Source organism: Ambystoma mexicanum, chromosome 12 (genome assembly GCF_040938575.1).
Source record: "Ambystoma mexicanum isolate Mex_15411 chromosome 12, UKY_AmexF1_1, whole genome shotgun sequence".
In the NCBI taxonomy this organism is placed as follows: Eukaryota; Metazoa; Chordata; class Amphibia; order Caudata; family Ambystomatidae; genus Ambystoma; species Ambystoma mexicanum.
The window spans coordinates 1,086,233,058-1,086,255,776 of NC_090936.1; the positions used below are offsets into that span (position 1 = coordinate 1,086,233,058).

General features: G+C 49.8%; 1 protein-coding gene across 2 annotated transcripts in view; it reads right to left on the reverse strand.

Annotated features, from left to right (window-relative positions):
• The window catches only part of MKLN1 (muskelin 1), a 1,341,339-nt gene that overhangs the window by 793,234 nt on the left and 525,386 nt on the right, over positions 1-22,719 (reverse strand). The gene's annotated exons all lie outside the window — the stretch shown is intronic.

Genomic DNA, 22,719 nt, shown 5'->3' on the forward strand with positions numbered 1-22,719 from the left:
GCACCGCATGGCAACTCCGCACTGTGGTGCCCTGCTGACCAGCCAATCGAAAAAAAGATGGTGGTGCGGAGGCCACATGCCCCCGAAACCCATGCTGCCCCAGCTTGCCCCCACTCACAGCCACAAACATGGCGCGGCGGCCGTCGAACCTTCAAAACATGTTCACAGCTAAACAATGGCCCCCATACCCTCCTCTGTGTCAGCCGCGAACGGTGGCCAACCGACCGGAAATGCTCCGTCAACCGTTCCCCGACGCCCACCAACACGCCATTCGGAAAGGCACTCGCCCACAGGGCGCGCAACTGCCGGTGCCCTAGCCCCCTTTCTCCCCCCCATGCTTCACCGAGTACGGACGCCCCACCATGTCCAAACCGACCGAAACACAGAGTGTTGGAGGGCTAGCCCTCGCCAATGCATTGCACCTTGCAACATCCCCACGTGGCCACATCCCCTCACCAAATCGTGCCCTTCCGAACTTCCCAGCCCAACCCGCATCCAAACTCCAAACGCCACCGTCCGCATCCTCCCTCTTTGCCAACAATCACCCCAGCCAGCGCAATCTCATGAGTCTCTACACACACCGGCCTGCCCATCGTGCATTATTGGAGACACTGCTCGCAATGACCACTATCCAATCAACTCCACACGACGGGCAACCCCCTCCATGCCCCACCTACCACCAACCTACCCCTGCCAACCCGGCGCAGCGCTCCTTGTGTGCCTTCCCACCGTATACCCATGGCACCCCTCCCCCAATCTGCGCGTCAAACGGAATGATCGAGCACAACACAGCGACACTCCTGCTGACAGAAGTAAATTAAGCCCCGTACTTGTCGGCTGCGCGTAACATGTCGCCTTCATACCCCGTGCTTTTAACTCCTACGCGACGTGTACCCGCTCTCGCCTGCACCCTAGTCCTGTGCCTCCCCTACTTCTCCCCTTCACGCTGCTGCCACATACACCCGGAGCCACTTTTACCTTCTCTGTCTGTCTGGACAGTATCTCCTTCACTGGAACCGGAATCACGCGACCGAACTCCCGCCTGGAAAACCGCCTGACCTTGCCAGCCAACAGCAGCCCGAAAATCCGACAGCGGTCCACTCGAACAAAACGAACTGTGTACTACGGTGGGCGCAAGTACCGAGGGAAAGTGAAAGTGTTCCCGGAAGACCTGCCCCTTTATAGGGTCATCCTCTCCATCGGTTACCTGCCCTGCCTTTCTATCCCCCCACGCCGGCCTCTTCCGGGTGCGGGTTTACCCATGCACATCCACCACCCCCTGACGTATCTGAGGAGGGGGAAGGAGATTGGCTGGGCAACCCCCACTAAGGGGCGGCGCCCGCCATGCCTCCTTCGTTGGCACATTCGCCCGCCATATTTACTTCTTTGCTTGTCCACATTCAAGAGACCCTGTTCTCAGTTAATTGCAAGTTAGCACCTTGGCAAATAAAGTTGTCAACCAGAGCAAGCTGATTCCTCATTTATTATACCACATATTTAGCTATGAGGATCAAGACTAGAACCTGCGCATCACCATGCAAGGAGCAACGCCACCCCCGCCGTTTCTGCAAACACCAGGTAGGCCTGCAATTCCATGGCCACAAATGCATCCCCTGTTCACTACTTACCTGGAAGCACTAGAAGGTGCGGGGTACACAGCGGCAAGGCGCAGAGCTATGTTATTACTGGGTGGTGTTACGCTCACCTGGTCTTTGCAGAGGCATTGGGGCACGGTTGCAGCTCTCCCTGAACTTGAATCACCCCCCTTCAGGGCTCTCCCTCAGTAGAAAGGCTGTGAGTGGTGGTACTGCGCCTGTGAATTATGGAAGGTGAGCTCTCCGTCCTGCTACTTCTGGCAGGGGCGCGTCGAATGGGATCTAGTTCCTTCACTGATCCCTGATAAGGATTAGTCCAGTCCAGCTGCGACTATGCTTCTCCTTATGCTTGGCAAGACTTTCTTGAGCTCTTGTGATGCTGTTCGTTCTGTTTGATGTCTTTATATGTCGCTCCTATTTATGCCCGCAATAATGTCCCTCTTATGTTTTCTTCCCTTAGGTGGAAATGCGGCCTCAATGCAGCTGTGAAACACAGCCTGATGGAAGATGGATGCTACCACAATGATCGACAGCAGGTAAGTGATGGTTTAAGGAAAAGCACGAAGTATGGCGAAGCGCAACCTTAAACTGATTTTTTGATGTCTAACTTTGTCTTCTGTTTTTCCTTGCAGGCGCTGCTGTCGACGATGGAGCGTGTCATGCTGCGGTGCCAAGATGAAGATTTCGGCGTTCCGAAAAGTGTAAAGATGAATACTTGGTTCGCCGAAGAGATGTACAGGTAAGAACAGCTTTCCCCAGTTGGTAAGTATGCAGGCAGGAAGCAGGATGTCCAGGAAGCAGGATCTTCAAAGGTATGTCTGACCTCAGGCGACTGAGAGTTACGCTGCATGCAAGTGCAGAATAACGCGAAGCGTTTGTCTTGAGGATCAGGGCAGCTTATATAGCTGAGAGCGTGAGCACGCCTATTCGAGCCGGCTTACCAGCCACACCCTGCCACTCCTAGAGAGTGAGCACGTGCAAAGGCAATCCATTAGCAGCCACACCCAAGAATACACTTGGGGCTTCATAATGGATGGAATGTTCAAGGTTAATGAATCCTGCTTAATGGATGGAATTTTCAAAGTTAATGCATCTGAAGTGCTATGTCCATAATAAAAGCTTTTTGGTGTTAATTGGATGTTCTCGTTTACTTTTGTTCATGAGCCTGGCGCCAGGATAGTTTCCACCCAGGTCTCCTGTGCATGCGACCCCCTGCATGCCTGAGTCCCTGACTTCATGACCATGACAGTGTGGAAGGTCAAAGAGTGTTGGCAGGCCTTACGCCCGCAGCAGGGGTGGATGAGAAGACATGCATTACTCACCGTAATAGCATTTCTGCTGATTGTATCTGCTTAGATTCACATGCTGTGCATATGGTCCGACTTCCAGTGGTAACCGCTGAGAATTGCATCTCGTCTTTCGGGGGCCGAAAGGGGACGTCGGCATAGGTGTGTCCGTAACACTATCCCTGCGCCCATCTAGTGTGTGTAGGCTTCTTTTGGCCATGCTAGTAGGGTTCTGGAAGAAAGTGGGTAGCTCTATTGATTGGTTCACATGGAACTTTGAGATGAATTTAGGCGCAAACCTAGGATGTGTGCGCACAACTACCTTATCTTTGTGGACTGTAACAACGGGGTCTAGCACAGAGTGCCTGTAGTTCGCTATCCCTTCTGATAGAAGTGATAGCCACTAGGAAGGCTGTTTTAGGTCAGGTCCTTTAGACTTGCTTTATGCATAGGCTCAAAGTGAGCTCCCATGAGCCTGGTTAAAACCACATTTAGATCCCATCCAGGGGCTGGGTGAGAAATAGGATAAATCCTCTTAACCCCTTGCATAAAGGCTTTGATCACCGGTATTTTCCACCACAACACTTTTTGTTGTTATGTGGTGTAGGGTGACAGAGCAGCCAGATGAACCTTTATGGAATTGAAGACTAACCCAGTGTCCAACAGATGGGTTAGGTACAGCACAATGTGTGTGGGTGAGCAATCAATGGGATTGACGGCCTTGGAATTGCACCAGATAACAAAACGTTTCCATTTTCTGGCATAGCAATAACGTGTATTTGGTTTTCTCGCTTCCCTGGGTATGTCCATGCATCTGTGAGGGAGTTGTAGGTGTCCAAACTCTATGACCTCAGGAGCCATGCTGCTAAGTTCAGAGTTTGTGGGCATGGGTGTAGGGTCTCCCCCCTGTCCTGAGACAACATGTTGTACGGGCAGGGTAGTTTCACTGGTGGGGAGAGGGACATTTCCATCAGGTGAGTGAACCATGGTAACTGGTTCCTAGTGCATCTTGTGCACTATCTTGTTGAGAAGTGGAGTCGGGGGGTGGGGGAAGCGTAGACAAATTTCCCTGACCATGTTATCCAGAGACCGGTTCTGGGGGAACCTGGAGGCGTAGTCTTGGCATTGGGCGTTCTCCTGAGTTGCGAACAGGTCTAATAGGTCGATCTCTGGGAAGCCCCATTCTGCAAAGACATTGGACACAATGTCTTCGTGCAGCCGCCATTCATATTCTTCGGGCAGAGGAAATCTCTGCTGAGTACGTCTGCCAGAAGATTGAGTTCCCCTGGAACATGTTGGGACAACAGAAACATCTTGTGTTTGAGAGCCCATATCCAAATGTTTTGAGACAGCTTGGATAGCCCTGAAGAGTGAGTGCCCCCCTCTTTGTTCAGGTAATGCATAGCTGTAGTGCTGTCCGTTAGAATCAGCACTGTATTCCCTTGCAGTTGCACTTTAAAGGCTTTCAATGCCTTGAACACTGCTAATAGCTCAAGTAGTTTTATATGGTTGGACGCTATTTGAGGGGACCAAACTCTGTGTGCTTTCTGCTGAAGCAGATGAGCTCCCCACCCTGTGAGACATGCGCCTGTAGTGAGAGTAGCTTCCACTGCAGGGGTGGTGAAGGTCATCCCCTTCAAGAGGTTTTCTCTTGACTACCACTGCAGAAAGAGAACGAGGGCTGGCAAGACAACTATTAGATCTTCCCATTGTCCGCTGGCCCGACACCACTGGCTGTTGAGCCACTCTTGTGCAGACGCGCGATGGGGAACCAAGTATATGCATGACGCCATCATTCCTAGCAAGTGCATGGCCTTGCGCACCGTCACCTCCCGACTGGCTACATATTGAGGGATCTGAAAAATTATGTTCTGAACCCTCTCGTTGGAGGGGAAGACGAGACCGTCCTTCGTCCGAATTAGGGCTCCCAGAAATTGTTTTATTTGACTGGGAACTAAACTGGATTTCCTTTTGTTGATTGAGAAACCCAGACTGAAGGAGATCTACTGTTTTTTGTGTGTTCGAAAAACATGCGTCGCACAAGTCCCCCGTGACGAGCCAGTGGTCGAGGTAAGGGTAAACTGTGAATGATAGTCTGCACAGGTGTGCTGCTGCCACTGCCAGGACTTTGGTAAACACCCTTGGCGCTGAGGCGATGCCTTGAATTGGTAATGCCTGTCCTGGATCATGAACCTTAGATATTTCCTGTGCCCCGGCAACATTGAAATATAAAAGTATGCATCTTTCATGTCCAATGTTGCCATGTAGTCCCCCTGTTTCAGCAATGGGATCACCTCTTGCAATGTTACCATGCAAAACTTCTGGGGTTTTATAAACTTGTTCGCTGGGCGCAGGTCTAGAACAGGGCGCATGGTGAGATCCTTTTTGGGTACAAGGAAGTACACTGAATAAATACCCTTGTTTACCTGAAGAATAGGGAAAGCTTATATGGCGTCCTTTCCCAGCTGTGCTTCCACCTCTTGATTCAGGATATCCAGATGGTCCGGTGAAAGGCGGTCTGAATTGTGGAGGTTGGCCAAATTCCATGCAGTAACCGTGGGCAACCGTCTTTATGACCCACTGGTCTGAAGTGCCATGAGGAAAGATGGAAATCGCCTCCCGACCGGGGTGACATAGGAGGGGACCTGGACTTGGTGGTCATTTCTGACCAGAGGCTGTGGCTCCTCTGGGATTGGGGCCTCTACCTCTGCCTTTGCTGCTTTTCTGACCCCTTGAAGGGTAGTATGCGGGGCTTCCAGATGTTTGTCCTGGGTTGAAGCTACCCGTGCCGTAGTTGTTTTGATCAGCACGGGCTTGTCCTCGAAAGGACCGCCGAAAGTTATTACCACTCTGGGAGGAGGGTTTCTGTGTAATTTGTTGCAGAGACTTTAGAGTCCCATGCTCTTTCTTGGCTGTTTCCAAAGCCTCATCCAGCGCTTTCCCGAAGAGGTTAGACCCCTCAATGGGTTTATTAATGATGGAGGCCTGAGTTTCAGGTTTAAACCCATATGTACGCAGCCAAGCGCATCTTTTCAGTAAGGTCCCTTGGGCCAGGGACCTGCCTGCAGTTTCCGCAGTGTCCAGAGTGTTCTTGATGACATGCTTGTTAACTTGTCTTCCCTCCATTACAATGGAGAGAAGTTTTGACTTTGCGAGTTCAGGAACCTCTAGGAGGCCTTCCTGGAGCAAGTTCCATTGGGCGTCGGCATAGCTTGCCAATAGTGTTGTATTATTAGCAATCTGCGTAGTATATGCGGCCGCCGACGTGACACGTTTGCCAAGGGCATACAGTCGCTTGGATTCCTTGTCCGGCAGTGATTCCCCTATGGCAAGGGGTACCCCTGCCCTTTTCCGAGTGGTACTCACTACCAATGAATCTGGGACTGCGTGTCCTCTGATGTATAAAGGGTCGGAAGGCAAGGGGCGGAATCATTTTTCGACTCTTGGGTTTACTGCCCACGTTTGAGCTGGTGACACCAATGAGGGGGCCACCCTTCTCTTGATAGAATTAAGGAAGGGGGGGTGGCCTGGCTAGATGGAGGTTTCTCCTTAAGGATATCCTCTAGAAAATCCTGCTCAGGTACATCTTCTTGAGTGGAAATTTTAAAGTATTCAGCTGCTTTTTTCAACATGGTGTTGAATGCCATTTGGTCATCTACAGGAGAGGCGTGTCCTGATCTTGCAGTGTCCATGTGCCTTGACCTTCCTGCTGGGTTTCTTCCCAGTTGTCCGTAGTATCCTGTTCTTCCTCATAACTTTGTAGGAATGAAGCTTCCTCCTCTTCATTATAAATGTCCCTATATGAGTCCATGTGGACAACGTCTTCCTGCTGAAAGGTAGAAGACTGATCTTCTTGAATTTGGAGGTTAGGGTCTACCCGAGCCCTTTTTGGGGGAGGATGATCAGAAAAACGGATAATCTTCAGCCGATCCATGCATCCTTCGAACTTCTCTGTAGTCCATTTAGTGGACCCAAACAGGCCTATGGGTGGAAGATCGGTGTTCTCCGCCCTACGGCGTCAAAAAGAGTCTCTTAGGGTGTCGGAAAGAGGCTCTTGACTATCTGCATACTCATCGTAAGAATCGGGATCCCAATCCGTCGCAACTTTTTCTGCGGCTTGTCCCATAACTTTAGGCAGAATCGGAATAAGACCCACCGCTGCAGTAATTCTTTCGATGCTGCTTTCAATAGTCACCGAATCGGCATGAGACCTAAGTTTCGATGGTTTATTGGTAGGTGTAGTACCTTCCGCGGCGCTAGAGGGACTAGCTGTAGTTTTTGGGCCTACAGCGGCCTTCGGGACCGTCGAAGCGTCGGATTTCCGATCTTCGACGTGTAGCGTTTTTGGAGCAGCACCCTTACTTGATTTTGATTGCCCAGTCGCAAGACGCTGCTGCGGATGCGGGGAAGGCTTTGGATCTGAGCGATCCGAGGGAACCGGCAGTTTTCGGCGGCCCTGTTGGCTTTCACCTTTTTCGATGAAGACGTTGAAAACGGTGTAGGGGTAGTTTGCTTAGAGTGATGCGCTTGTACGCCCGTGTCGCCTGGTGTTGTCCCTGTAGCGAGGCCAGAGTCAGGCCTTAAAGGGTCGGGTACGGGCGTGGCGGACCTAGAAATGTCCGTCTCGAGGTCTATAACATCCGCAGCGGATGTTTGGTCATCCGAAGTACCCCCGTCACTTTCAGCGGGTGTGGCGGTGGGAGAAGGGGGTTCCACCGGCGACATACCGTACGCGTCCCACCGCTTTACACGGCTCTCCTTAAGGGTCTTAGGCCGAAGGAGTTTGCAGGCCGCACACCGCTTCTCGTCGTGCTTTAGGGGGAGACAGGCGTTACACGTCCTGTGTTCGTCCTTCCAAGGATATCTGACCCTACACTTAGGGGGATATCTAAAAGGAGTACTTTCCATAGCTAAAGGGAAGGATGACCAGACCAAAAGGGAAAAGAGGGGAAAGGAGGAAAGACATACCGACAATATGGCCACCTCGACCCCACTCTCCCTACTGTATAGGTCGGCCAGAGGGCCCAACCACATGGAAAATCCAATCGCTGGATTTTAGGCGCCGAAATCCACAGCTGTAGCGAATCCCCTGTAGTCTTCGTCAAAGATATTCTTGGTGAGCAAAGCTACTTAATGGGGAATAACAGACATCGGTAAGATAAACAGCTCCGCTATAGGGTGACCAGTTATCTGGGTGGAAAAAAACAATCTGAGGGACCTCGGTGCATGAGGGATTTTGGGTGCACTACACGTCACGATAGGGATAGTGTTACGTACATACCTATGCCGACGTCCCCTTTCGGTCCCCGAAAGACAAGATGCAATACTCTGCGGTTACCACTGGATGTCGGGCCATATGCACAGGATGCGATTCTAAGCAGATTAACAAGCATCAGAACAACGTTTACAAAGAGGCCGTCAAAAGAATTATGGAACTACATCTGGAAAAGGCCATCGACATTGCAAAGGCTGTGGAAGAAACCACAGGCGATGGAAACAGTATGCAGGCAGCTCTGGCCTAGCAGAGGTCCAGGAGATCGCCTTTAGGAACAAGAAGGAGAAATGGGCGACTGACGCAAGAGAAGGGAAGAGGGGATGGAAAGAACCACTAAAGTGTCACAGATGCACCAGCACCAAACACTTAGCTAATGACAGAAAATGTCCAGCGAGAGACAGGGAATGCTCTTTGTGCAAGAAAATCAGACATTTTTTCACTGGTATGCAAGTGGCGAAACAAGAAAGTTACGAACATTAATGCTGAACACAATGTAGATGGGGAATACTCTTCCTAAGAAGAAGGGTGGCCCACAGGGTTAATGGTTAACAGCTCACAAGCGAGGAGGGAAGAGCCCTACTGCGCAATCAAAGCCCTACTGAGCAATCAGAGTGACCGCATGGAGACGAGAGTCATGGCCGACTCAGGCTCCGACATGACCATACTGCCTCTACGCACCTACAAAGACATGATGGGCACTGAAACGGTTTAAGTCCTCAGCACACGCCACAAATCCACTGTATTTAGAAGTGCGTCAATAGACCTACTAGGGTAGATCAATGGAATAGTGGAGTTCAAGGGAAAAGAGACCACCACGAGAGTATACTCCACACATGAAAGACCAGCAGTCCAAGGGTGGGATGACCAAGCAAAGCTCAAAATCAAGTTAGATCCCAGCACGGAAGCAAGTTGCAACAGTCAACACAGGAGGAGTGCCAGTAGTGAAAGAAGACTTTCTCAAACTATTTTTAGAAGGGCCAGGGAAAATCAAGAACTTTGTACACAAAATAATGCTCAAAGCAAATGCAGTCCGTGTTAAGCATAAAGCACGTCCGGTGCAGGCGAATGCCAGGGACATACTTGGAACCAAACTCAGCAAAATGTGAAGGGGGGCACCATTGAGGAGGTGGAAGCCTCAGAGTGGCTGAGCCCCATCTTTCTTATCAAGAAGCAAAACTCACAATATTTGAGGGTTTGCATAGACCTGCTCAGCCTCAACTTGGAGGTCATTTCAGATAGCTATCCCCTCCTCAGCATAAACTAACTTATCCTCATGATGAAGGAAGCCAGGGTGTTTTCCAAACTGGATATGAGGGATGCATATCATCAGATTCATCTTCACAAAGAATCCAAACCACTCACAGCATTCATCACTCCGTTTGGCACGTATCAGTTTGCAAAGATGCCTTTCGGCTTGTCGTCCGCAGTTTCGACGTTCCAGCACATGATGGACCTACTACTGCATGTGACATAGGAAACATTTCCTACTTCCAGGACGATATACTGGTCTATGCCGCAGATTAACACACCCATGATGTCACTCTCAAAAAGGTCCTCACCAAACTACAAGATGCCGGAGTCAAGTTGAGATATGAAAAGTGTGTCCTGAGGGCAAAAGAGGTTGAATATCTGGGTTACTAGATTTTCTCCTGGGGTATAAGCCCCAAGGACTTGCAGAAGAACAAGTTACTTTCTTACCTGGTAACGTTCTTTCGATGGGATGGTCCGACGACGTATTCCATATCTATGACATGTAATCACCACAGCTGTGCTGCTTCGGAAACTTTTTTTCGGCGTCTGCGTCGATGAGCCGTCGTCGAGGGCCTCCTCCGACGTCCGACGTCATCCGATGTGATAAGTAGGACGCATGAGGCCCGTAGCCTCAGTTGTAGTTTTTTCCCCCAGAACGTGTGACACTAGTCAACTGCCAGTCAGACACAAAGCCTTGCGGAACGTAAGCTGCAATCGCAAAAGAGATTCTGCCGCGGGGAAGGCAGGGCGGGAGCGATATGGAATACGTCGTCGGACCATCCCATCGAAAGAACGTTACCAGGTAAGAAAGTAACTTGTTCTTCAAGGGGATTGGGTCCTCCGACGTATTCCATATCTATGACAGACTCCCAAAGCAGTACCAGAGCAAGGAGGAGGGAAAGAATTTAGAATCAAAATTTAGAACAGCCAATCAAATAGCAGAGCAAAGGACCGCCTTGCCAAAGGCCAGATCCTGTGCTCGGATGGAATCGAGGGAATAGTGACGTACAAATGTATGTACTGAAGCCCAGGTGGCTGCATCACAGATGTTGCGAATAGGAACACCCCTCTGCAGGGCAGTAGACACAGCCATACCCCTGGTAGAATGGGCCCGCAAGCCAGCCGGTGGGTCCTTACCCGCCAAGCGGTAGCACTCCGAGATGGCCAAAATAATCCAGCGAGACAAAGTCTCTTTCGTCACAGCTTGCCGAAAACGCTTTCCAGCGTAACCAATAAAGAGTTGATCGTCCACTCTGACCCGGGACATGCGTGAAACATAAAAGCTTAAAGCTCTCCTAAGATCAAGCCTATGGAGCCTCTCCTCTTCCTTACCAGGATGCGGAGGAGGATAGAATGCCGGAAGAACAACCTTCTGGGCCAAATGAAATTCCGACACTACCTTCGGAAGAAAAGAAGGACGAACTCTAAGGACAACCCTGTCCTTGTGAAATACAGTGAAGGGTGGCTTAACTGAAAGTGGCTGTAACTCACTCACTCTGCGAGCGGAAGTAACCGCAACTAAAAACACAGTTTTTCAGAGTTAACAGCCTCAAAGGGCAAGAATGTAAAGGCTCAAACGGAGCACCCATAAGAAACTTAAGAACAAGGTTTAAATCCCAACCGGGCACCAGGAAAGGTGACGGAGGGAACACATTAGTGAGCCCTTTCAGAAACTGTGAAATTAAAGGGATTTTAAAGTAAGAACACTCTTCAGACGAGCGCTTAAAGATGGACAGCGCCGCCAGGTAACCTTTAATGGTACCCACTTGCAAGCCCCTGTGGGCCAAAGAAAGTAAAAAGGACAGAACCATGGGGATGTCACATGCAAAAGGATCCACATTCTGAACTCTGCACCAGTCGCAGAACTTACGCCAACAATACAGAGACTTTGTTGCTGGCCTTCGGGCCGAAAGCAACACCTCCATCACGTCTTCAGGGAGGTCCCAATCCCTATACCTCAACCTTTCAGAAGCCAAGCGTGAAGGTTGAGGGATCTGACCTCTGGATGGAGAACCTGACCCCCCTCCCTTGAGAGCAGATCGTCTCAGTAGGGAAGACGACGCGGAGGGCAGATGGACAAGTCGAGAAGGTCCGGGTACCACGTCCTCCGAGCCCACGCCGGAGCAATGAGGATCATCCGGGAACCTAACTTCCGTAACCTCCGCAGCACTTGCGGGATGACGGGGACTGGAGGAAACGCGTACAGCAGCGGGAATGACCACTCCACCACGAACGCGTCTCCTAAGGCTCCTTTTGGAGGAAATTCCCGCGAGCAAAACCTTTCGCACTTCCGGTTGACAGTGGAGGCGAAGAGATCCACTTGAGGGGTCCCCCAAAGGGCGAAGATCTCCAGGAGAATCTCCTGAGCCAACTCCCACTCGTGAGAGATCGTGCTCTGCCTGCTCAGAGCGTCCGCCGTCAAGTTTTCGTCTCCGGCCAGATGAACTGCCGAGATCGAAACTTCCTGCTGGATGGCCCAGAACTCGAGCTGCATCGCCTCCCTGCACAGAGGAAGTGACCCTGCCCCCCCTTTTTGTTGAGGTAGTGCATGGCCACTGTGTTGTCCGTCAGGATCAGGACACTCTTTCCCCGCACAGTCGGCAGAAAAGCCTTCAGGGCTAGCCTGACGGCCCTCAGCTCCAACAGATTGATATGGAGTCTGGACTCCGACGGAGACCAACGACCGCTGACTGTCAGCCCGTTGGCATGAGCTCCCCAACCCGTGAGGGATGCATCCGTCACGATCGTCACCTCCGGCCAGGGAAGCCAAAATCGAGCCCCCTTCATCAAGTTGCCTTCGACGGCCCACCACAGAAGGTCCCGGGCGACCGAGGGCGGCACCTGAACCGGGTCCGACAGCCTGCCGGAGGACTGCGACCATTGCGTCTTGAGCGCCCACTGCAAAGATCTCATCCGCAGGCGAGCCTCTGGCACCAGAAGAATGCAGGATGCCATGAGGTCGAGCAACCTCAAGAACTCGAACGCCGGGAGCGTCTGGGCATGCTGAAACTTGTGCACCATCTGCTGAATGTGAAGAGCCCTCACCTGGGGAGAAAAACACTGCCCCAGGGAAGTGTCGAGCACTGCTCCGATGTACTGGAGCCGCTGTGTTGGCGTCAAATGGGACTTCTTTAAATTGAGGGAGAAGCCCAGCCTGTGAAGGGAGTGGCAGGTGACGGACAGATGATCCAGGACTTGCTCGGGAGAGCTCCCCCTGATCAACCAATCGTCCAGGTAGGGGTAGACGTGAATCCCCCCTTGCCTGAGATGCGCTGCCACCACCACCATGAGCTTGGTGAAAACCCTCGGGGCGGAGGTCAATCCGAACGGCAGGACCCGAAACTGAAAGTGCGAGTCGCCAACCGCGAACCTCAGGTACTTCTTGTGCTTGGGATGGATCGGCACATGGAAGTAAGCATCCTTGAGGTCGAGTGACACCAACCAGTCCTGAAGCTGAAGGGCCTGGAGGACTTGAGGGAGAGTAACCATCTTGAACTTGTCCTTCCTGAGGAGTTTGTTCAAACCGCGCAAGTCCATGATGGGTCTCAATCTCCCGTCTTTCTTCAAAATCAAAAAATAAGGGAAATACCATCCCTTGTTCCTCTCCGCTACAGACACCAGTTCTATGGTGCCTTTCTCCAGCAGGGCTTGAATTTCCTGCGCAAGGAGCGGATCCGGACTCTGCAAAGAGAGGTTCCCCGGTGGATTGTCGCGAGGCCTGTGCCGAAAGGGAAGACAGTAGTCGTGGGTTATGATCTCCAGAACCCACACATCTGAAGTAATGGCTTGCCACTCTACAAGATGCTGCGCCAGCCTTCCCCCAACCGGCGAACCATGGGACATGGCCTCATGACTGAATGGGAGCGGCTGCGGCGTTACCTGAGGGCAAAGAGGCAACTGCCCGAGCGGCCTTGGCACCACGGGTACCCTGTCGTCCACCTCTTGTACCCCTGCGTTGGCCTCTTTCACTGCCAACTCCTCTCGCTTTACTGAAGGAGTAATAGCGAAAGGAACCACCCCTCCACTGCTGTCCCCTAGGACGAAAAGGCAGAGGTTGGCAAACTGCAGCGCCCAACGACTTCGCTGCAGCTTTTGAGGTCTGCAACCTCTCAAGGCTCTCGTCAGCCTTGCTGCCAAAAAGGTGTTCACCGTCAAAGGGCATGTTGAGGAGCCGGGACTGCACATCAGGAGCAAACCCCGACTTCCGCAACCAGGCAAACCTGCGTCTTACGGTGCTCGACGCCATGGACCTACTGACGTATTCAGCTAAGTCCAAACCCGACTGAACGCACTCACACATGGCATCCTTACCATCCTGGACCATAGCAAGGAAACCATCCCGTTCGTCCCCTTCGGGAATATGTTCAGCCGCTAATGCAACACAGTTCCACAGAGTGTGTGTGAAACGAGACAAGGCACAAATGGAGTTGGCCGCCTGAAGCGCCATACCACCAGAAGAAAACACTTTCTTCGCCCAGCCATCAAAACGTTTGTCGTCCCTATCAGGAGGGATGGTAGGGTACAACGCCTGCTAGGAACCAGGCCATCAGAATCCTCATCCACCTCTGAAATATAGTCCAGGTGGCAAAAAGAAGGCACCCGAGAGTGCTTGCTCTTAACCAGAGCCTTCCTAGGGGGTTCTCCCATGCCACGGGGTACCTCCGACACGAAAGGCGTCGATGGCGTCGAGCGAATCGGCGCCGGCGTCGAGAGAACCGGCATCGGCGTCGACGAATTCGGCATCGACGTCAGACGCAGCGCCTCTGGCATCGGCGGCGTCGACACAGCCCTCGAAGCCGGAGCCTCGAGCGTGTCCCTCGACGACCTGAGCGTCGACGGCTTCGATGACTTCCTCGGAGCCGGAGCCTCGAGAAAGCCTGTCAACGCCCTCGACGCCTCAGACGTCGATGTCTTCCTCGAAGACCTCACAGGTGCATGCGGTCTCGAACACGTCGAGGACCGGGACCTGGAACGGGTACGTCGAGAACGAGTCTCCTTGTCCAAACGGGACCTCTCCCGTGACTCGTGCTGACCACTCTTGCGAGCGGTGTCTCTCGACCTTCCACGACCGACCCCACTCGGGGGCGCGGATGGCTTAGTACCCTGCGACTCAAGAATCGCCAGCATTTTCTTCCCGAAGGAAGCCCATTCCTCTGGTGTCGCACGGCTGGTGGGGTAAGCGACGTGCCGGGCAGAGTCCTCCGAAGAGGACCTGGAAGACGACCGGTGTCGGCGCTTCCGAGAATGCCTCAAAGAGGCTGAGGAGTGGCGAGACCGACTCCTAGAAGGAGACCCACGAGACTTCCAACGATGACCCTGAGAGTCACCCCTCGAATCATCCGTCGAAAGCCCCGCAGACTTCGACTTCCTGGGCTTGGACACCCGACCTACCGACAACTTCTTCTTACGTTCGCGTAAGGCTTTGGACGTGAGCGACTGGCAGTCGATACAGTCATCCGTGTCGTGGGCCTCCCCGAGGCACCAGAGGCAGGCGTCGTGCGAGTCCATCACCGACATCTTGGACCCACACTCCCCGCACTTCTTGAAACCCGGACGCGGGGTCGAAGACGAAGTAGAAGACATGTTCACATGAAGGGTTTTCACAAAACGAACAGGTTCGAAGAACCGAGAAGAACAGAACTCCAAAGAGTCAAGGCGTTAACCGAGATTCACGAAGCAACACGTTAGCTGAAAAAACGGAACTGAGGCTACGGGCGTCACGCATCCTACTTATCACATCGGATGACGTCAGACGTCGGAGGAGGCCCTCGACGACGGCGCATCGACGTCATCGACGCAGACGCCGAAAAAAAGTTTCCGAAGCAGCACAGCTGTGGTGATTACATGTCATAGATATGGAATACGTCGGAGGACCCAATCCCCTCGAATATTAGGTTAAGTTCATCCCCAATTTTTCAGAAGTCACAACGTCCCTGAGAAGTCTACTAAAAAAAAAAGGGAGCAGAATTCACTTGGTTGGAGGCCCAAAAGGAAGCTGTAGAGAACATAAAGAGACGGATAGTGGAAGCACCGTGCCTACAGCCGTTCAATCCAGCGTGAAACAGTCATCACCACAGACGCCAGTGCCTGTGGTTTAGGTTCCGTACTCACACAGAAGAAAGGAGATACTGAACACATAGTGGCATTCGCCTCTAAAGCCCTGTCCGAGACTGAGAAGAATTACTCCACAGTGGAGAAAGAGATGTTAGCCTGGGAATGGGCTGTTGAGCACTTCAGGACTTACGATTTGTGGGATATATTGACCCACTCAGCAGAATCCCCATCCATGATCAAGCTGCAGCAGTTAACAGAAAAAAGGCTGCGCTGGCTCCTTGGAGCACCACCGCATCAAAACTGTATTTTGCAGCTGCAAAATGATGGCTGCACCATCTTGCCAAACACCTATTGGGCGAGTTGGAACAGGGTGCACAACGAGAAAGGTGCCAGTGTGTGTTCTTGTGTGCAACAAAAGAAGCAAATTGCAAAGCAGCGCTGCTCTGCTGCTTGCTAAAAAGTTCCCATTGAAAAGGGAATATTTTACATGAAAAAGGATGCTGCCCTGACGCTATGTCCATCTGTTCATCATCACACTACTTTTATCAGTGAGACCCTGCCATGCCCATCCATATTCACATTGTGCTCCAGCAGAAGAGAGCAGTGTCTCTGAATGACGGGCTGTTGTTCAGAACTGGGACCTCACAAGAAGTTTTATTTATAGCCGTGCAGGAAAACGCTGGACCTTTGGGCTACAAAATGTCAAAAATGAATGCTTCAAAGAGGCCCTGGCTCTCTGGGCCCATGTCAATTTTAGTGCATCTGTGTTTCAAACAAGATATCATGGCTGTCCATAGCATGTATGGGACACAAACGGCAGAAGAATGTGAATCATGGGTAAAGTACATATGACGGAACGTTAAAAATTAATGGAAAGATGCCTTATGGTAATCTATGCACATGACTAAAGTTGTAGAATTTTAGGTAGAATATTGCTCACTAAAAATCGCAAAAAGTTATTAGACGGGCGAAACAATGCCCTACAAACATGAGAATTGGACTGCCATGCTCTGCGTAAAATATGTACTCTCCCTATGTAATTTGTTAAGATGCCACAACTGTAAAAATGTGCCATTTATGTCAAAACTGGATTGGGGCAAAATTGACTTTGGGAGGTTCTGAACATACTAAACCCACATCATAAAGCTGATGTCATGTCTCTAAAAGTCCAACCAGCTGACAGGAAGGCGGTAACGATCACCCCTGTTCAATAAAGTTGTTAGAGGCGTGCTTAGTTTAAACCTGCCCCACCATATAATCCTATGTCGTCACCAAGCCTTATAAATGAGGGAGCCTGACAGAACTCCGGGGACTCTTCTGAATTTTCCAGCACCTACGTATCCAGATATTCCACCTTCACTCTGCAAGATTTCAGACCCCACTGCCAGAAAATGGATAGTTGACCCAGGCCTTCCTATCCAGGCAGAACCACCCTTCAGCACTAAAACCCCATAACAAAATTCCACTAACTTCAGGGAGAAAGGGGAAAGGTGGCTGAGTCCTCTTTGGGATTCTCCAGTGCCGCCTGCTTGCCCTGCTTACCCGCTACATCCGGCTGAGGCGTCGCTGTGCTGTGACCAGACCTTTGCCCAGCTGTCTTCTGCCAGGAGAGCCTGCTATCCGGTGACCAGAACCTTTTCAGTACAGAATTCGGTTGGCAGTCCCAAATTCCAAACTCCAGCACCGATTGTGAGTATTCCCCCCCCCAATAACAACACATAGCATACCCCATCTTGATTCCTTTGTCTTTGCCCTATTTTCTAAGTAATCTTATCCATAACCTGATAACTTGTCTAAACTGTTCGAATTCTCTGTGCACCCTGTCCTTGTCTTTCTAGTGTTAGCGCCATTCTTTCATTCACCCCATCTTGCAACTCCTCAGCAATATTTTGATTAAATACATTAATTTTCCCGAAAGAAAAGGGGTACACTGCGTGAAGGGTTCAACTGCAGCGTAACTTATATTCACGGGTGGCATTCCTCTTTTCTAGCCATTAAATCTTGTGTAAGTAAAACTTTTCCTTTCCTTCCAAACCTATTTTCATTTTAACCGCTTTATTTTCCCCAAATCAAACACCTCCTTCCACCTTGAAAATCTCATTCAATTCTTTAACTACAGCCATCCTTTCGCTTCTATATTGTCCCTGTGATGTGCCTCTATCCCCAGCCCAAAAAGCGCATTCCACTTCAGATTATCTCACCATTTTTTCTAAAAAACCATTTTGGACATTTAAAACTGCAAACTAGAAAAAATGTAACTTTTCCATGTGTGATTTGACTGCACTGTGTTTTCAATTTCAACCTGTTTTGTGAACTGTATGCCTTTGGTGATACCTTAACTTATAGTTGCTAGTGATATGACATCCCTTAGACTGTGATAAAAGATATGTACATCATTATTTAATTACACATATAATTAGTTATTTGTTAAATTCCAAGTGTCATTTTAGGCCATTGCAAAGGGTAAAATTGTTTGCTGCCACATATCCCCGACTACCTGCTCCTTCTTTCTATCCACTCAAAATTATATTAATTGTGGGTTGAGGGATCATTGCAGGGGGAAATCGTAACTCTGGTGCTATCTATCCTAATTGAAAAAGTGTTCCTATTCATTTGTGCTTTGGATATGTTCTTGTAGAAGGTTACCCAAGTGTATTTCAGTGGTTTTCATTGTAATTATCATCCCAATTGGTGATTGCTGCCCAATATAAAAATGTTGTGATTTTCTTTGAAATTAAAATAAATATGGTGTTACCACCCACCTGCCTGGTTCATGGTCCATTGTGACTCGGAGTATTTGTAAAAGGGGGTGTGAGATGGGTCGGTTATCGGCTCAATTCGAATTTGTTGCAATTAAAGAAAAAACATTCTAATTGCCTGCTACATCTAAGGCAGAGGGCGAAGGTCCTGGTCCGGTGTGTGACGCCCGGTTAGAATCCTTCACAGTATGGGGCACTAAATTCAAACTGGTCACCGGCCAGAAGCCCCTCATTCATATGCTCAGTCCAGGGGGGACAAAGTCGTCAACACTCCAGTTGGCACGCATGGTTGCCAAACTCCAGGAATATACATTTGAAATAACCGACATAGCCGGTTGGAAAAATGCCTAGGCGGACTGCAGGTCGAGGTTACTGGGAACAAAGAGATGGCCACCACGTTTCTGCAAGATGAATGCATAGTAGCGTCCGTTCAGGACCTCAGAGTTTTTGAATTTTTGGAGTTGAGTGAAGGACACTGGAATGAAGAGGATGGTTAAGACCCCAACATGGCGAGACTTAGATTGGGTCAGGAGCGGATGGCCTGAAGAACGGGCCACATCCGAAGGCATGAGGCCATACTGGAAAGTGGCGGATGAAATCTCGAAGTTGGAAGGATTGCTCATCAAGGGGGAACCAAGTAACACCGCCGGTGGGAATGAGAAGAGTCATCCTGTGCAGGACTCACTCAGGGCATTTCGGAAACACCATCGCACAGCGACAGAAAAGAGGCGTACTGGTGGTCTGCCATGGACCAGGAAATATGTTCCATGATTGAGAGATGCCACACGAGTGTCAACAATGACAAACGCTTGAAGATCAGACAAGCCTCGATGATTCCCACAGAGATCCCAGAAGCGGTGTGGCACAAAGTGGGGCTGGACTTCATAGGACCATATTACAAGTTTTCCGGTCTGGAATGCGGTGATTCCGCGGCGACGGTAATAAAGTTTCCGCATCTGCACGGTTGCGGAAAGATCGGCCGATTACGCGCTGTCGGTCGCGCACACCGCACGGACGTGGAAACGGTGTCATCGTCGCCACGTAAACGGAAATGGACATAGTGCCGCCACAAGCAAAGTAAAAACCGTGTCCGCCGCCGTCGTCACAGACACGGAAGTGGAAATACCATGTCCGGGAAAACCGGAAACAGAGAGGTGGCCATCGTATAAAGCAGAATCCACTGCCATCCAGAGTCAGCACAAGCTAAATCCACACAGTGAGAAGGCAAAAAGGACCACCAGCATGTCTGCCAAGATTCCTGCCCAGAGGCAACGCAAACAGCATTTTAGTGAGACGGAGCTCACTGTATTGGTTGACCATATAGTGCAGCATGCCGAGATGCTGTTTAGTGCAGACCAACGGCGTGCCACACAGCAGCGCAGGAAGGAAGTGTGGGCGGAAGCTGCACGCAAGTGCACCTCTGTGGGCGTGACTACGAGGAGCATCAAAGACTGCCACAAGAGGTGGGACGACCTCAGACTGAGGGTGCGGAACCTGATCTCAACACACCGGCAACGCAGCAGTGGGACAGGTGGAGGGCCCCCTTTCCCACTGAGGCTGCAAACACGGGAAGAGCGCTGACCTATTTCCAGGGCCGTAGGTCATAATTCAGCGATTGCGGAAACAGTGCCAGTATGGTTATACCGGCAGCGTTAAGTCCGGACCGGAGTACTTGCAATGAGGCCCAATGGCTCTGGAGCATCGGTATGGTATAGTGATGGTAGACTACCTTTCAACATGGGTAGAAGCAGAGTCTGTCCCCAACATTACCACAGCCACTGTCATAGAAGTCCTCACATCCATTTTTCAGAGGGAAGGTCTCCCCCCAAAGACTTAGTCATGGACAATGGATTACAACTAGTTTCACAGGAAATTGAGTGATTCCTGCACAAACATAACAAAGCAGAGGAAAGCTGCACTGTACCAACCGCAGGCAAATGGTCTAGTGGAGAGGGCACATAGGTTCATCAAAGGGGCCTTCTAGTTGGCAACCGCATCATGTATGGATTCCATCAAAACAGTCAAGGAGGCCATTGCGGCCCACAGATTAACCCCCAACGGCATCATTCAAGTGTCACCGTTTCGAATGTTGATGGGGAGGAGAGCAGCATCCACACTGGTACCACCGTAGTTGGCCAGAGTAAAAGAAGATGACGAAGTAGACATGGCAGAAGTAGTGTGGAGGTTAGAAAACAGCAAAGCACGCATGAAGACATTGAGTGATTAGAGAAGAACGAACCAAAGTTGTGAAGTCAAAGAAGGCGACTGGATCAAAATATGCCTACCGTGTAAAGACCAAACTACGGGTTCAATGTTCAGTCAACCCATAAAGGTCATCCACAAAGGGACGAATAACATTCGCACAGAGGGTGGTCGTACGTGGAACATGGAGCGAGTGGCGATGTTTGAATAGCATCGCACAAATGGAAAGAACCCAAGAGGAAAGCACCCCTTGTGGAAGTCCTGACAGAGATGCCACTAGAGAGCGAGAACCATAAACATCTGTGAGAGAAATCATGCAGATAGAGACAGAAAGAGAGGTGTCAGAAACATCCCAAGAAGAGAGTCAAGCACAGGATGCTGGGGGTAGGAAAGAAGATTGTCCGAGAAGGGAGCACAGAAGACCGGTGAAGCATGATGACTTTGTAATGCAATAAACCTTTCTTGGTTATCAAAGGGAGGTGTGTAGGGACCTTGTGGGATTACAGAGTTGCGTAATCTCACAAGATTTCCAGTACGAGCAACCGACAGCCGCGAAAGGCACACACAGCGTATTCGAATGCTGCCAGCGCTCTGGAGCAGGTTGTGCTCCTGGCGCTCCTCCTCATGAGACATATGACTGCACCTGTGCCTGTGGGCAGCCTGGGACACTGTTGACCAACACCTTATTTACTTCTTTGCTTGTGGGCATTCAAGAAACCCTGTTCTCAGCTAATTGCAAGTTAGCACCTTGACAAATAAAGTTGTTAACCACAGCAATCCGATTCCTCATTTATTATACCACAAGGAGGTTTAATAGAGGGCACGTTGGGTATAACCATCCATTAAGAAAATACAAAACTAGTGTGCCAAAAAAAGTTAGCATTGTTCTTTTTAAAGGAATCGTGAGAAAACCAGCTCGCAAAACCGATGCACATTTCCGTAACCCGGACCTGTGCATTACAAGCCCTGAAAAGTGGCATGAAGCCAGAGGGTCAACAAAATAGAAAAAATGATCAAACATGTATAAAGGCATACCCAAAAACGCAAACAGTTCTTCCAGTGCCACCCACATGAAGAAATGTACAGAAACGTCTTTTAATGTAAGGGTTGTTTAGAACTCCAGAAGAGTCACTTCTCAGGAACCAAACTCTCTACTGTATAGGCGGAGAGAACACATACACGGTTGCTGGTGGAAACCTCGGGTTGCAGTATGCATTATCCTTGGAGACATTCATATGAATAACTAAATTGGACAAGGCACGTTTGGCTCCTGTTTTGAACGGTGGGAGCTGTGCCGCTGGCCATTGGGTGGTGAAGACTATAGCTATGTATTTGGAGAAGCTAGAGTGCGTTCAGTGCAAGGGGTCAGCGGTTACGCTACTTTACTCCATCAATGAGCATTGAGATTCCAGTTCTTAGTTGAAGGATTTTTTCCAATGGCTAAGTTCATGAGTTCTCTCAAAAGTTGGAAATGTGTCCGTGCTGTAGGACAGGGTAAATAATTCTAATGCATGACCTGCGGTAGTGTACTTTCAGGAACCCATGCCTTTGCAGAATGTGATGAGCGAGGTGGGGGCTTCTGTACACTATGTAGTAAGCCTACACCAAAGGTACCATATCCATAATGCAGATGACTTTCTATTCTGTATTCCACCAGCATGGTGTGCTGACTGCCTGATTTTTCACTTGTTTCTTGCTGATACTTTTAGAAGGCCAGTATATATAACATTGCAATAGAACATTTGTGTCATAAGCCGGGATATATAGAAATGTACAAATTATCAAGCCAAGTGCTATTTAGGATAGTTTTGAAAATAGTATTTATGAAAATTCCAAACGTATGTAAAACTTAAGCTAACATAAAATTGGAGTGTGTGAACTGCACGAATTGAGATTAAAAAAATATTTATGCATTCTTTTTTTACAGCTTACTATAATAAATGAATGCATAAATATTTTTTTAAACAGTTGACTGTATACAAACTAAGGTACACAGACTTACTCAAGGGTTACATAATGTTTTTCAATATTCAAAAACCATCACAACATATGCAACAAAGCAAAGAGTATCCCAAAAATATGTTTTACTTCCGACTTGGTTCTGAATTAATACCAGGATCAGTAAAAAACAATTAATTTAGTTGTTGCAGAGCATAAACCGTCAGAATTTAGTTCTTGATCTGCGAGTTTATATGGAAACATTTAACCTAACCCACTATTCCACAAATGCTCCGACTCTGAGGGATGTAAAATGAGATGAAGGCCGAACAAATGGTGTAATCTTGTCTTCAGTGCCA